This window comes from Capsicum annuum, chromosome 6, assembly GCF_002878395.1.
Source record: "Capsicum annuum cultivar UCD-10X-F1 chromosome 6, UCD10Xv1.1, whole genome shotgun sequence".
Lineage (NCBI taxonomy): Eukaryota > Viridiplantae > Streptophyta > Magnoliopsida > Solanales > Solanaceae > Capsicum > Capsicum annuum.
Window position 1 is genome coordinate 220844122 of NC_061116.1, and position 14510 is coordinate 220858631.

Genomic DNA, 14510 nt, shown 5'->3' on the forward strand with positions numbered 1-14510 from the left:
CCGAGTTCATGAGATTTCTGATATTGCTAAGATGATACTGAAGTTACTGAGTTTTCCTAAGTCATAAGACTAACTGAATTCTACTGATCATGGCTTGACTGAGAGTATCGTGAATACATGACATGGCTCTAGGCACACAGCTATATTTTTTGGGTACAAGTACTCCCAGGACTCGATAAAAGTAAACTGACACTTCTTGACATTCTTGAATACATGATCAATGTCAACCATTCATAATACAATAATTGGGGAATTTCATGAAGTACATGGATATCATAATTTTGTACATGGTAGGAATGCATATAATCAAGATCATAATCTCAACTCTAACATCATGGCATCCCAACAACATATTCATTGTACAACAATAGTATGGAAACCATTCAAGCATAAGGTTAATGGCATGAATTCATCTTTTGGGCCATATTAATTCATAATACATGTTTCTTGTTTCTCTTAAATATTTAATCAAACACCTTACATGCACAATTTATGGCATAGGTATATTCACCAATTCATACATCATAATCAACAAAATCCATGAATCTTAACTCATGTGTCACCATAGCTTCATAAAATCACATAAAGATTCCAACTTAGGAATCATTCAACACCACAACATGATTATCAACAATCCACAACATGAACAACATAATTCATAGATTTCAACTTATATGTTAATATAGGTTCATAAAAATACATAAAGATCACAACTTGAAACCATACCACAACCATCAACATGAACATAATCATACCTCAATAAAATATTAACAATACATGATTTAAAACTTGATCTTGAGCTCCATGGATGAAAGAAATCCATGAATGAACACTATGCATACCTTAGATGGAAGATCCGTAAAAATTAACGGTGAAATTTCCTTGATTTTGATCTTCAACTGGAAACCCCTCTTCTTGTTCTTGAGAGGAACTGGTGAAAAGGAGCATATTTTACTCTAAATGAGGCTTAATTCTGTGTTTATGGGTATATATAGGGGTGGAAAATGACTAAAATACCCCTAAGGAAAGAGAGAAAGTTGCAGTTGTCCTTGTGTTGTTGACAGACTGACAGGCTGAAGTAAATTGGGTATAACTTTTTACTACGATGTTCAAATTGGATGAAACTGATTGCATTGGAAAGAAGACTCAAAGAGCTTTCATTTGATAGATATTAGCTCTCCCAGTTCATTATATACAGGAAGTTATGATCATTGGAAGATGACCCTAAATTGTGGCCTGAAATGCTGAAAACTGGACAAAAGGCTATGGGCAGGACTGGGCCTTTCTGTAACCTTTAGCTACTGTTTTGGCACACCAAACGTGCCCTTATGCTACTCCAAAAATTTCAAAACTTACCCGGGATGTACTACAACCTTGCCCCATAGCAACGCAACTTGAAATCGAAAAACGGATGTCGGGAAGGTCGTCAAATAAATTTCTGAAGATCGGAGGCTTGAAATAAGACTAAGCCTTGAACACTTAGCAAAATTTTCTAAGTGTTGAAGCTTTTAAAGAGCTTTAAGAAACTAAACGAGCTGAATTTAAACGTAAGATTTTGCGGGGTCTTAGATATACATTATAGATTATAGATTATTGATATAGATATAAATTATAGATTATAGATATAGTGTACGTGAATTTCACGTCAGAGTATTCCAAAAAAAAATTTCATCATGTGAAAGAAATTGTAGTGAAGACTCTTTGAGGCTTATTTGGTCCTAACTATTAGGTCTTTGAGTTTAGAAGTAAATAATATTGTAGTTGATTTAAAAAAAAAAAAAAAACTATTTCGACAGTTTTAGTTTTAGTTTTAGTTAATTTTTTAATTTTTTTTATTTTTAAAAAGAAAGGGCGGCTTTAGTTTTAAAGAAAAATATATTTTTGGTAAACAAAATATTAATACTGTTATTATAAGTAAATTACAAAGCTATTTTTGGTAAAAACCAGCGACGGCAAGCCGAAACCTAAATCTAGAGGACGTTGGACTCTAAATTCCAGCCACATAAATACATCTCTTTGGTTAACGCCTCTTATTAAAGTATTCATCTTTTCTGAGATCTAATGGTATTTGCCCTCCCATCTATGGCGAGACATTATGGTTTCCGCCCCGCAATGATTTCATCTTTGGCGAGATCAGTTGGTTTTCGTCCCTCAATGAACTCCTCTTCATTGATCCTATGTCATTCTCGTCCAAACGGAGGCAGCACTACTTTTGCTACTGCTACTCATACAGAAGAAATAGCTAGAAGAAGCGTGCAGCTTCCTTGGTTGATGCTGCAGCCGCCGGAGAGCACATCTGTCTACAAGTTCTACAGAATGTCCAAAAATGATGTGAAAGTGGTGGCTGTGGGAAGTACTCAGGACCCATCTGATTCCTACTCTCAGTTCTTGGGATCACCGTTTCTGGGATGGTGGCTTATATACGACGAAAAGATTGTCATTTTTTTCTATTTAACCCACTCTCTGGCAAAAAAATCATTCTTCCATCCGTTGAAACCCTTCCCTCTTTAAAAAGCTTCATCCAGAACCGCCTTTCTGGTTCGGTCGATAGCTATACTACATACCATACAGCCGGCGGGAGACGCATTTCCCCACAAATGTTTTCCGAAAGCATCATCAAAGTTGTTGTTCTCTCGTCATCTCCTATGGATGATGACTGCATAGCTGTGATCACTTATGGCTGCCCTGCTAAACTCGCCTTCTGCAGAATATGACATGTTCATCCCAATTCCTGCTGGATCCTCCTCGATTCGCCCGTTAAACAATGCTATCAAATTGTTTACCACAGTGAAAAGAAACTATTTTACACACTAACCTATATTACGGATGAGCTTGAGGCTTGGGATCTCCATAGCGATCCAATTAAAAGGTTTCACTTTCATTAGGATCAGACAGGAGTTCTGGAAAGCAGGAGATTTCCCATAAAGAAGGTAGGTCGGTTTAAGAGGTCTATTGGACAGATTTATTGGGGGGGACACGTCATACTTGGTGTATGACCACCAAAGCCAAGAGCTTTTTCTTGTTATACATTTTGTTTTAAATAGCCTTGTGCAGTATTTTCACTGCGTGCCACATATACGCCCTGATTCGCTTCCCTACAAGACACTAGGTTTTGATGTATTCAAGTTTGATTTCATAAACGATCATCATCTCGTGAAGCTATCATTATTGGAAGATATTGGAGATCGTGCAATCTTCCTTGACAAAAGACGGTGTTTTGCTTTCTCAACCACACAATTTCCTGAATTGAGGCCCGGTTCTATTTACTTTGCTGATGGCAACTATAAATGGAAGTACAATTTTGGAGGCCATGATATGGGCATTTGTAACTACGCCGACGATAGAATTATCGACCAGATACCTTTTCCCGTCTCATGCTTGGTTCATTCCGGATGTTGATGTCGACTTTTAGGGTAGTTTGATGGGGAAATAAGTTATGCTGAAATTAGTTACTTTTGAAATAGTTGTACTGACGTAAGTCTAGAAATAGATAGTTCTGTTTACAAAAATATCCTTAGTTTGTTTAGCTTAATATTTCATGTTGCATTACTTATTTAGTCCTAAATTCTCTTAGTTTGTTTAGCTTAACATTTCATGTTACATTACTTATTTAGATTGCTTATTAGTATTTTTATTTGGTTCGAAGTATATCATGTCAAAAGTTGTTTAATTTCGCTATTAGAAGCATTTTTTGGGTGTTGGAGACTTGATTAACAAGTATTAACATTATGTAATGCTGTCTGACAATATTTATGTTTATTAACATTCTAAAATTAAATTATAAAATATTATTTATCCCGCAACCCACGGAGTAATGGTGTGGGCTTGGTGCTTTTTGGCCCATCATTTTGATGGGTTAGCCTGGCCTGTCCCGTTAAACTAAAAGCCTATGTGGGCTTAGCCCGGATAGGCTGGGCCGATCCGTATTGACAGTTCTAAATAAAACAAAGACTCTGCAACCCCTAAAATCACTAATTAAGAAACTTTCCATGGTCATGAAGAGGTCTCTACTCTAATTCAGCTGTCCTTTTATAACTCATGAAGAAGAGACTCTAAAATTCTTGTTCTGGCCTTTTACTCAATTTGTAAGACGAGTGTGTATCACTTGTTCTTACACTGTTCAGTAGCAAGACACCATATTTTGAAAGGAATTAGGAAGTTAGTGCATGCTTGAATTTTGCTTTTTGTTTTCCAAATGAGAAAATGTATCGTTTAGCAGGACAAAAGTGAAAAGGTAAATATTGGATATTTTGACCTAGGACACAGCCAGCCTCATGACTGTCGTTTGAGAAATATGCATGCAGTAGTGAAAATGACCAAAGTGCTCTTTGATCAATACATCTATTCCTCCTCCAATTCACTAAATCCTAGTCAGAATTCCTGTTTTTGTATTACTGTGTTCCTTTGATATTGTTCAACTATTTTACAAGTTCCCTTGTCCATTCTTATAATCCTAAACATTCATTTGCTGTGCTCTTCATATTAAGGACTTGTAATAATTGGAGTTGAACTTTTTGGCATGTCAATGCCATTTGGATTCCTTGGTACTGCATACATTGGTTGGTTTTCCTCCAAAATCACTGGTTGCAGAAATACAACACTGTTGTGCTACCCAATTCATCTATTGCTGTTGTTACATCTTTCCGATAGACCCCGGCTCAAAAATTTGCAGAATACGTCCAAATGGATAAAAAGTTTTGGCTTTGGAATCAAGTTGATAATTCACAGGTGACTCAATAAACTTTTTTGGTAGATTTGTGAAGATTGAAATATTGCAGAACACTTCTAAGTCAAGAATCATTTTGACTTAGATAGGAAAGAGTGAAAAGAGTGCAAATTTGAAAGTTGCTGTGAAAGGAAAATGTATGTCTTCTTGGAGCAGAACAAATTTACTCATGCCTCATTTCTGTAAGTTTATCTTCGTCTTTACAACATGACGTGTTAATTAATTAGGTGGAGAAGAATATACAGATGTCAGGTGGAAGCCAACATATCTTGGTATTGATACTTGGCTAGCTTAAAAATGCGTTTTATGAAGAAAGTGCATGATTGTATGTTGGCGGATTTCCAGTCCAAGGTAATAAGCAGCAAAAATGTTCAACTGTTTTTAAATGCTTCTAATATGTTCTTTTCTTTCTATGATGGTGCACTTAAAAGGAGTATGGAGTATCATGCCCAATTTGTATAAATACCCATCAATAGTCTATGTTGGAAAACCAAATGGTGTGGAGATGTGGTAATAAAAGATGAGTTTCCGGGTTTCTGTAGGATTTCTTGTTAGAGGGAGGCGGTAGTCCATCATAATAGAGGTTTACAAGGGGAAGAAATATGCTATCAGTGGAACCAATACTATCCAGATAGTTAAACTGTGAAACAACTAAAATAAAAGTAAAAGAAAGAAGAAGTTGAAGTCGTAAAATGTAAGTGAATCACTGAAAATTTCAACCGAGCACTTTCACTCTCAAAAGTATATTTCTTGTGAGACATCTCTTTAAAATTTAGATAATTCCTTATCTTTTCACAAATTCTTGTTAACTCTCAACAATAGACGATTCAGTGAAAAAAATGTTCTTGACTTTTCAGAAGAACGTTGAATAAAAATACAAATGAAGACCCAAAGAGAGATGAACAAAGTAATTGCGAGACAACTACCAAATAGAGTGTAATTTTGTGGCAATCATTCAGCCGAGAGAGATATACTCTGGATAAGGGAAATATTACCAATCAAATCCACTGAGATGCTAACAGATAACCTTGAATGGCATATAAAGTGAAATACTAAGAGTAGTACAATCCTCATAGGTTTCAGCTTTCACTTTGAGTATACCTATCAAACTAACCCCTTCACTACAACACAATATTTAAATTATACAAATTAGTCATTCCTGTACTATTTTTTTCTTTGGCAACTAATTTTAACAGTTACTACTAAAGTATCAGACCATTCAGCAGCTACAACATATATGCAGAGCACCAAATACGAAAAAAACAAACCAAGGAAGAAAATTATAGTGGAGCCATGCCTGATCTCCCTAGATTAGAGTGGAGCTGTGTTCAGAGTTCGTATCCTAAGAAGGTGATTTCATTCATTCAGGCTCAGCAGTTAGTTGAGAAGGGTTGTCTATCATATTTGGCTTACGTTCGTGATATTGGTACCGAAGCATCTTCTTTAGAGTTAGTGGAGATGAAGAAGAAGGGAGAAAGATTAGGAGAAAAAAAAATCTATAGATTTCTTTGATTCGGAGTCCTCGAAGTCGATTACGTCATCAGAATCTCAATGAAAAAGCCTCTGTCCCGTTCACATCATTTTTTTTTGGTTACTCTTGTTGCATTGTTTTCTTCCTGTTTTGCCACTATTGAGGGACTAATTGCTGTAGATGGTTCCGAAATTCTTAGGATTTTTGAGTTAACATTGTTGGTCTGGTCATATCGATTTTTTTTTTCTTGAATTTACTTGGGCGTCTAAATGTTGGTTTTAGTCTTGTTTATCCATTGTTTCGCCTTAATGTAAAAAAATGGATAGATGGTAGAAGTCTGAAGTTCTGACATAAAGCGATGAAGAATTTTGTTTACACTTTCCAGAATATAGTTGATTTCTGATTTGTAACGGTAGAAATTGAGATTTTATAGTTGATGTTAGGGCGAGATTTTCCACACTTTCTCTAAATTTTCAAACTTTCCAATTCGATGAAGTCTATGCGTTTCATAGTCGTTTTTTTTTTCTTTTGTGTTAGGGTCTTGATTGGAAATTGTTTTCATAAACTCTAATTAAAGATTTAGTTGGTCGCTAGAATACTATTTAGCTTATAAGAAGAAAAAAGAAAAGGGATTCACAGGATAAGCATTTGACTTTCTCTCATGTTAATAGAGTGAATATTCTGTATCTCCGTGTAATGGTAATTCATGGCTGAAGGATTTTCTCTTTCGATTGATGCGATCTTGTGGTGTGAAATACTCATTATTATGCATCTACTAGTGTGTCAAAAGTTGAATCTTTTGTATGTCTTTTAGGAGTCTTGTACGTTTCCGAAGTAAACTTCACGAGTTACATGCTTACTTAGAAAAGTATTAATCATATGCTGGCTCTTTGTGGGTTCGTAATTTACTACTTTGTAGCATGAATAGTTTTACAACTCACTAACTAGTTGGTTGTTGTTTACTTCACCAAAATATTTGACCTTCTGTTTAACTATGAGTTTTATATGTTTAGTATTTACTTTAAAGCTTGTTAAAAGACTTAACTGGTTTCGTACTTTAAAATTTGTTTATGTTTAAAGTTAATAACCTTGATTGGATGTGACTTTTCCCCTTGCCTTAATTTTCCAAAATCTGAGAATGAAACAGGAATTAGGTTGTATCTACTTAAGGTTATATCCAATAAGAGCTTTGGTTTCAAGAGTTTTCTTGCCAGTCTTGAAGTTTCAAGTTCTACATTTTTGTTCAATAAGGGAGTAATTGATGGTTGGTGATAGTTGAGATCAAGAAAGAAATTTCGAATAAGCCGATTCGTTTTTCCCAAGTGCTCCTAGGCTCAAAATTCATTTATTACCCTCATCGTTTGGCTTCTGATATGTTCAAATTCACACAGGTGCACTCTCTGAATTTAGAATCTTCATCCATTTTAAAAAAAGCTTTCTTGTCTAACATATTACCATCATGGTTCTGTTTTCCTTGAATATCAATTTCAAATACCCCATCTCCTGTTGAAAGAACACGATAAAGAAGATATCTTTCTTTTAACTAGTTATTAGTCAAGAAGATGACAATGTTTTCTTTACCTGAGGTTGTGCGATTGCATTATTTTAAATCCCTGTTGATTATTCATCTCGTTTATATATTTCTTAATCCTGCGTTTATATTTTCTTGTTTTCTTATGTAGTTTGTTGTCTAAAACTCATCTATAGAGGCTTGTTGATCGGTTTCTTGTCCATGTGTCAAAAAAAAAAAAAAGAGTGGATATAGATATAACGTTTTGCAATCTTGTCATCGTAAAGATAATGACTATAAGCTGCAACATTTCTCTTTATCCAACATATAGCTTGTGAAGACACGACATATCCAATTGTTGTTTAAATGAGTAATTGGTAGGAAGTGTCTCGATGTATTTCCCTGTTTCAAATGCGGAGTTCAATTTTTCCTTATTATTTTCTTAAAATTGTTCTTTTTTTTTCTAAAATGGCGTCGTCACCACATTTTGTACTCGTAAGAGCATAGCGAATCCATCTTTGAGTCAAAACAATGAAGAAGTGATAAAAGATGTAATACAGCAGTGTTTTATTGTGACCCTTTTGGTTTAATTTTTATTTTTTTTTTCTTTCAAAAGCCCCCTTTCAGTTTGGTAAATTGAGTTAAAGTCGTCATTACTGTCGGGGTGTTCTTTCGTATAAGGTGCCAAACTCTTGACGTTGTTTATAAAGAGTCGACGCAAGCCTCTCCTTGAAACAATTGGTTTGGAGATTTTATGTAGGTGGCGGTTTACTTAACGTTTGATTGACTTGATAGATTCGACTGTATGAAACTTCCTCTGTTTGCTTATTGGTTCGGTCAATCGGTTACACAAGCTCTTCGTTAGCTTAATTTTTGATTGACTGGATAGGTTGGAATGGCTAAAACTTTCTTTGTTGGCTTAAAGTTTGATTATCCAGATCGTCTCAAATAATAGTGAATTTCTCTGTTTGCTGAAAGTTGGATTGGCCAGATATGTTTAATTTTGTTAGAAAACATCCTCGCATCAACTTTAGAAATTACACCATCAAGGTACCTTCTTTCTCTTTATCATTATTACAAATTGTGCAAAATCACTAACAAACCCAATTGTAGCTTGAAGTTGCATAAAAATGCGGTCTTTCAACGGGCATGTGTGAACATCTTGGAATAATCTTACTTTAAATAGTTCTGTTCTCCGACGACATGAAGTTTGAAAGATCCAAACACAATCCTCCGTACGGCATTGTAGGACATAGCTGAATCAATTAAAATAAAAGTTCAAATAATTTATCTTAATAAATATGAAAACAATGATTTCTAAATTCATTAACAGCATTGAATACTTGTATAACATGTATCTGTAAATTTTACAACATGTATCTAAGATGTTTATATGTATCAGGGACATTTCTGATTTATATGCAAAAATAAAGCATAACAAGAAACAAAATTAAACATAGCTTCCTAAACTGACATATGACATAAGCACAATGTATCATTTTCAGAAGAAAATGTATCTCTGCATGTAACTTGCTCAACATGTATCTAGTAAATCAACAACATGTATCTACATCATTTATATGTTTCTAGGACATTTCTGATATATATGTGAAGCTAACACACAACAACAAACATAATTAATCAAAGCTTCATAGATTGATATACAAGATTAGCAAAATGTATCGTTTTCATAAGAAAATGTATCTCTGCATTAAGAACATAAAAGCATAAACACAATCTGTAAATTAATCATCACCCAAACATTGAATACAAATTTAAATTAACGTACACAAAATTAACAACACCTGCGGAAAAAAAAAAACATTAACATACCTTTTCTTGTTAGATTTTTTGGCATAGTAATTGAAAGAATACTCAATGGCGAATTGCGCCATAACCGATATGTGAGTACACTTGTCCTTGTAGATTTGTTCAACCTTCACATCATTATGGTTGCAATCATTAATGATCTTGTTCCCTTTGCTATCCAACAAAGGCATAAGAGAAGTAGAATTAGATTGATAACTAATAATTTCTTCAACTATTTCATATGGACATTCCAAACACATTACAACACCAACTTTTCAATCAAAAAGCATTTCACTATCACACTTATCTAGTGTAGTGATGACAAGAGGATGCATCCCAAATCCACGCTGAGTTTTTTTTAATTTCGACATACAACTTCACAATCATTTTGTTCCGAATGAACAACGGACAATTATTACCTTCAACAATGTAACGAGCTTCTATTTTTTTCATTGCTTCGTCGATTTCAAGTTCTACCGCAATTGTAGAAATCGTTTTTTTCGTAAGTAACATGTTCACTGACCACAATTCCATCACTCTTATAACCAACATACTCGATTTCGTTAACCCACACACCAGAATGACTTAAAAGCACGGAAATATTCATGTCAAACAAACGAATTAACAAATAAAAAAAAACGGTATGTTTTGTCACAACAAGAAGAATTAAGATTTGTCAATTTCAGAAAGATTTTAAAAGAGACTTTATGTTTTAAAAAAGTGGAGTAATAAACGGATTCCCACTAATTGTGGGATTTGATTTTGCTTTTCACCTTAATTAGTTAGCTTTAATGTTGACTTTATGGAAAGTTATCTGTTACAGTTAATTAGATACATGTATCAGTAGTATGTATCTAATGTTGTTAACTTGTATCACCAGAGGTCAAATGTTAGGATTTTAGGAGATTTTGGAAAATGTTGTGATTTTTAGTAATTAATGATAAACTAGTAGGGATTTATGTAAGTTTTCCTTTTTAAAAGTTGAAGGATCCTCACTTAATTGAGAAGCTTGTTTGTCCCTTTTAATTAAAAGTCCAAGAACGTAAAAAGGGCAGTCCTACGAAGATCTATGTACACAAGTTTATCCTTCATTTCTACATAAGGCTGTTTTTATTATTTGAACTCATGATTTCTTGGTCACCTTGGAATCACCATTTACTTCAAGACTCTCCTTCTATAAATACAACAACATATTCGGTGCAATTCTATAAAGTGAGATTTTTTATCCGTAGACACAGACCTTAGATATAGAGAGAGGGTTGATTTTTTAATTTCTTGTCCGCGCGACAAGCCCTGAAGATCTTATATACATTATGTCACTAACTACAATTATAATTTGGTACGCTCTGCTATCTTTCTGAGCTAAACCAGCTCCGTGCAACTTCTCAACTGAGAAGGTGTTAGTAGGGAAAATCGATTTCTTACCTCTCTTATGGATTACCATCTGTTGCACCAATTCATCCGTCCTTAGGGTTTATAAAGTGGAGTATTGGATTAATGCTAGTTAATAAATAGATAAACAACGTAAATACCGATAATTTGGTGTTTGATTATAAAATTTTTTGACATTTTGCATAATTACTGAAAATCTCAATTTTGAATCTTTCGAGATACATAAGTAGCTCCTGATACATTTTTTCTTATTTTGAGTCTATTAGATACATAATACTTCCAATGAAGATGCATTTTTTTTTTGTAAAGATACATTTAGCTCCCGATATATGTTTTTTGATTTTGGGTTTGTCGAGATATATTATTGCTCTCGATACTTCCAACGAAGATACATAATTAGTTGAGATTTTTGTAATTACTTTGTAAGGATGAAAATTTGTATAAATATGGTAAGTTAAGGCATAAGAAATCAACGAAGAAATATCTGGGCTTGGTTTAGTATTCCCAATTGGTCAACTGAGCCCATAATTACTCAACTGTCGGCCCATTACCAATAACCCAAGTTACATAATGCTTTTCAATATCTAATTAAAAAAGGGGACAAATCACATAAATATACACTTTAAAAGTCAATATTATAAAAACTATCCATAATTTCTATTTTACAAAATATAGCAATAGAAATATAACAAAACCTACCAAATAAGGTAAATAAATAAATAAATAAAAGACAATAAATAAAATAGTGAAAAAGACTCAAAAATACCTCTAAACTATTTGAAATAGATCAAAAATATCCCTCATTAAATTTTTGGCTCAAAAATACCCTTTCGTTAAATGTTTGGCTAAAAAATAACTCTACCCTTAACAAAATTCAAAAAATGATCAAAAATACCCCTAAACTATCTAAAATGGATCAAAAATACCCCTCATAAATTTTTTAATTATTATAATTTCTTAATTTTTTTTAAAAAAAACATCCCACCCCCTCTATGTCATCTTCTTCCCAGCACACCACCCCATCCCACTCCCTGCGTCTTCAACCCCACCCACCCCATGCGTCTTCATCGTTTCAACCCCACCCCACCCCCACGTCTTCGTCGTCACCCCGTCGTCCGCTTCTGTTGGTTTGGACGCTTCTTTGAAATTCACCAATGTTTACCAAAGCCATGATATTCACCAAATTATATCAACACTGTGCATAGAATTTACAGAAATGTTTCAATGTTTGCTATTATAGATATTAAATGGTTCATAAACTTTCATCAGGATCCGTTGAGGATTGTCCAAGTTTCATATTACATCGTCATAGATCTAGTTAGTCTCCTCATGAGATGAAAAGAGAAGTCCAAATCTCCGGCACAAAGAAACAAATATATACAATATATACAAACTACGCATACATGGTGTCAGATCTACAACACCTCTCAAGGGATCATGAATGACCTTTAAGCAATGCTTGGTAGACCAAGTCGATAAACTGATTGTCCTGCATAAAAGTTGAGAAAACAATCAATCATTTTTCCTTCAATAATAGCAAATTCAGAAAATATCCTGTATGTGAGCTGCATATTATTGATAAATTCGATCCATAAAAAGAGCTATTCTCAAGTCTTGGGAAGAAATATTAGTGTAAAAGAATCATCATACAAGGAAGTTTGTGAGGACATTCCTCCCTTGCACATCTTCGCTCTCAAGCGGATCTTCCTGAAAGTCTGATCCGCATCCTTGTGAAGATCAGCCAAACTCACTTGGACAATCCTCAACGGTTGAAGACGCAGGGGTGAGGTGGGGTTGAAGGTGCAGGGGGTGGGATAGAGTGGGGTGCTGTGAAGAAGATGACATAGAGGGGGTGGGGTGTTTTTTAAAAAAAAATTAAGAAATTATAATAATTAAAAAAATCACGAGGGACATTTTTTATCCATTTTAGATAGTTTCGGAATATTTTTTATCCTTTTTCGAATTCTGTTAAGGGGAGATATTTTTTAGCCAAATATTTAACGGAAGGGTATTTTTGAGTCAAAAATCTAACGAGGGGTATTTTTTATCTATTTCAAATAGTTCAGGAGTATTTTTGAACCTTTTTCGATAAAATAGTATGATTTAAGGGGCAACTTAATAGTTGATATTTTACCCTACAAATTTTCCTATTTTGTTTTTTTATCAAAAATTTTTAAAAAATAATAAACAAGGCAGATGAAAAAACACTATATTTATTTGATATTTGTTTTATGTTTTCAGATTTAATTTATTTAATTCAATTGACCTTAATTTTAAAATTTTCTTAAGAGAAAACATCATTAATGGTAGTAAAATCTTCGGTTCATTCAAATCACATCCTATACAAATTTCATACACCATAAAATTATTGATACACCTATTTTTATATAGATCGGACATCATAAAATTACTGATACACCAATTTTTATATATTTTGAACACCATAAAATTATTAATACACCAATTTTCATATAAAAATTTCTAATACACCATAAAATTATTGATACAACTATTTTTATATATATGAGACAGCATAAAATTATTGATACACTAATTTCTATACATTTTGGACACTATAAAATCATTGATATAACAATTTTTATATATTTTCGACACCATGAAATTGTTATTGATGATAAATTAATTTCTAGATAATTTAAACACCATAAAATTATTGATACAAAATTATTAATACACTAATTTATATACAATTCAACAACATAAAAATATGATAGCTATTGTTACACTAATTTCTATACAATTCAGACACCATAAAGCTGGTAATACACAAATTTATGTACAATTCATACACCAATTTCTATAAAATTCATACACTATGATACACCAATTTCTATAAAATTCATGCACGATAAAATCATTGATGACCTTCATTTGCTAGTGTCATCAAAAAATTCTCGAAACTCCTCAAAATTATCGACAGATTCAATCTAGTTGGCCTCTTCTTTTCCAACAGCATGGAAGTAGAAGAACAGAAGAACAATCAGTAGTAACAAACATTGAGGAAAAACCCAAAACATCCATCGAAAATCATATTCAACGTCGCCGTCGTCACCATATTGAATTCCTCCACCGTATTCAAAACACAAAACATACTACCAATGAACAAACATATCGTCACTACCATCATCAAGAGCGATAAACCCAAAAAATGTTTTGGAATCTTTTAGAATTACATGGAGCAAAACCTGTGGTATGTGTCGATAACTAGATTGTCAGATCTAATTTCACAATGGTATAAGCATTAACCTTTTAATTATGAGCAACACGCTTGTAATTATCATGGAAGAAATTGTTGAAAGTGAGAAAGTACATTTATTCGAGAGGCCATTAACACCAAGCGATGTAGGTAAGCTAAATCAATTAGTTATATCTAAACAATATGCAGAGAAGTACTTTTCACTTAACGAATCAAAAAATGATTCAGGTGAAAAGGGATACTTATTGAGTTTTGAAGATGAATTAGGTAAATTATGAAAATTTCGTTATTCTTATTCAAATAGTAGTCAGAGTTATGTGTTGTTTTGTCCGGTGATGGAGTTATGTCTTGTAATTGGGGTTTTCAATCAAGAAAGAAGATAGGG

At 33.4% G+C, this 14510-nt stretch overlaps 1 long non-coding RNA gene across 1 annotated transcript; it reads right to left on the minus strand.

Annotated features, from left to right (window-relative positions):
* Window positions 1–12115: 12115 nt before the first annotated feature.
* LOC124899364 lies at window positions 12116–12831 on the minus strand. The gene is made up of 2 exons (XR_007056823.1): window positions 12559–12831; window positions 12116–12397 (listed from the first exon to the last, which is right to left on the minus strand). It is a non-coding gene; the product is annotated as an uncharacterized LOC124899364 (long non-coding RNA).
* Between the last annotated feature and the right edge of the window lie 1679 nt (window positions 12832–14510).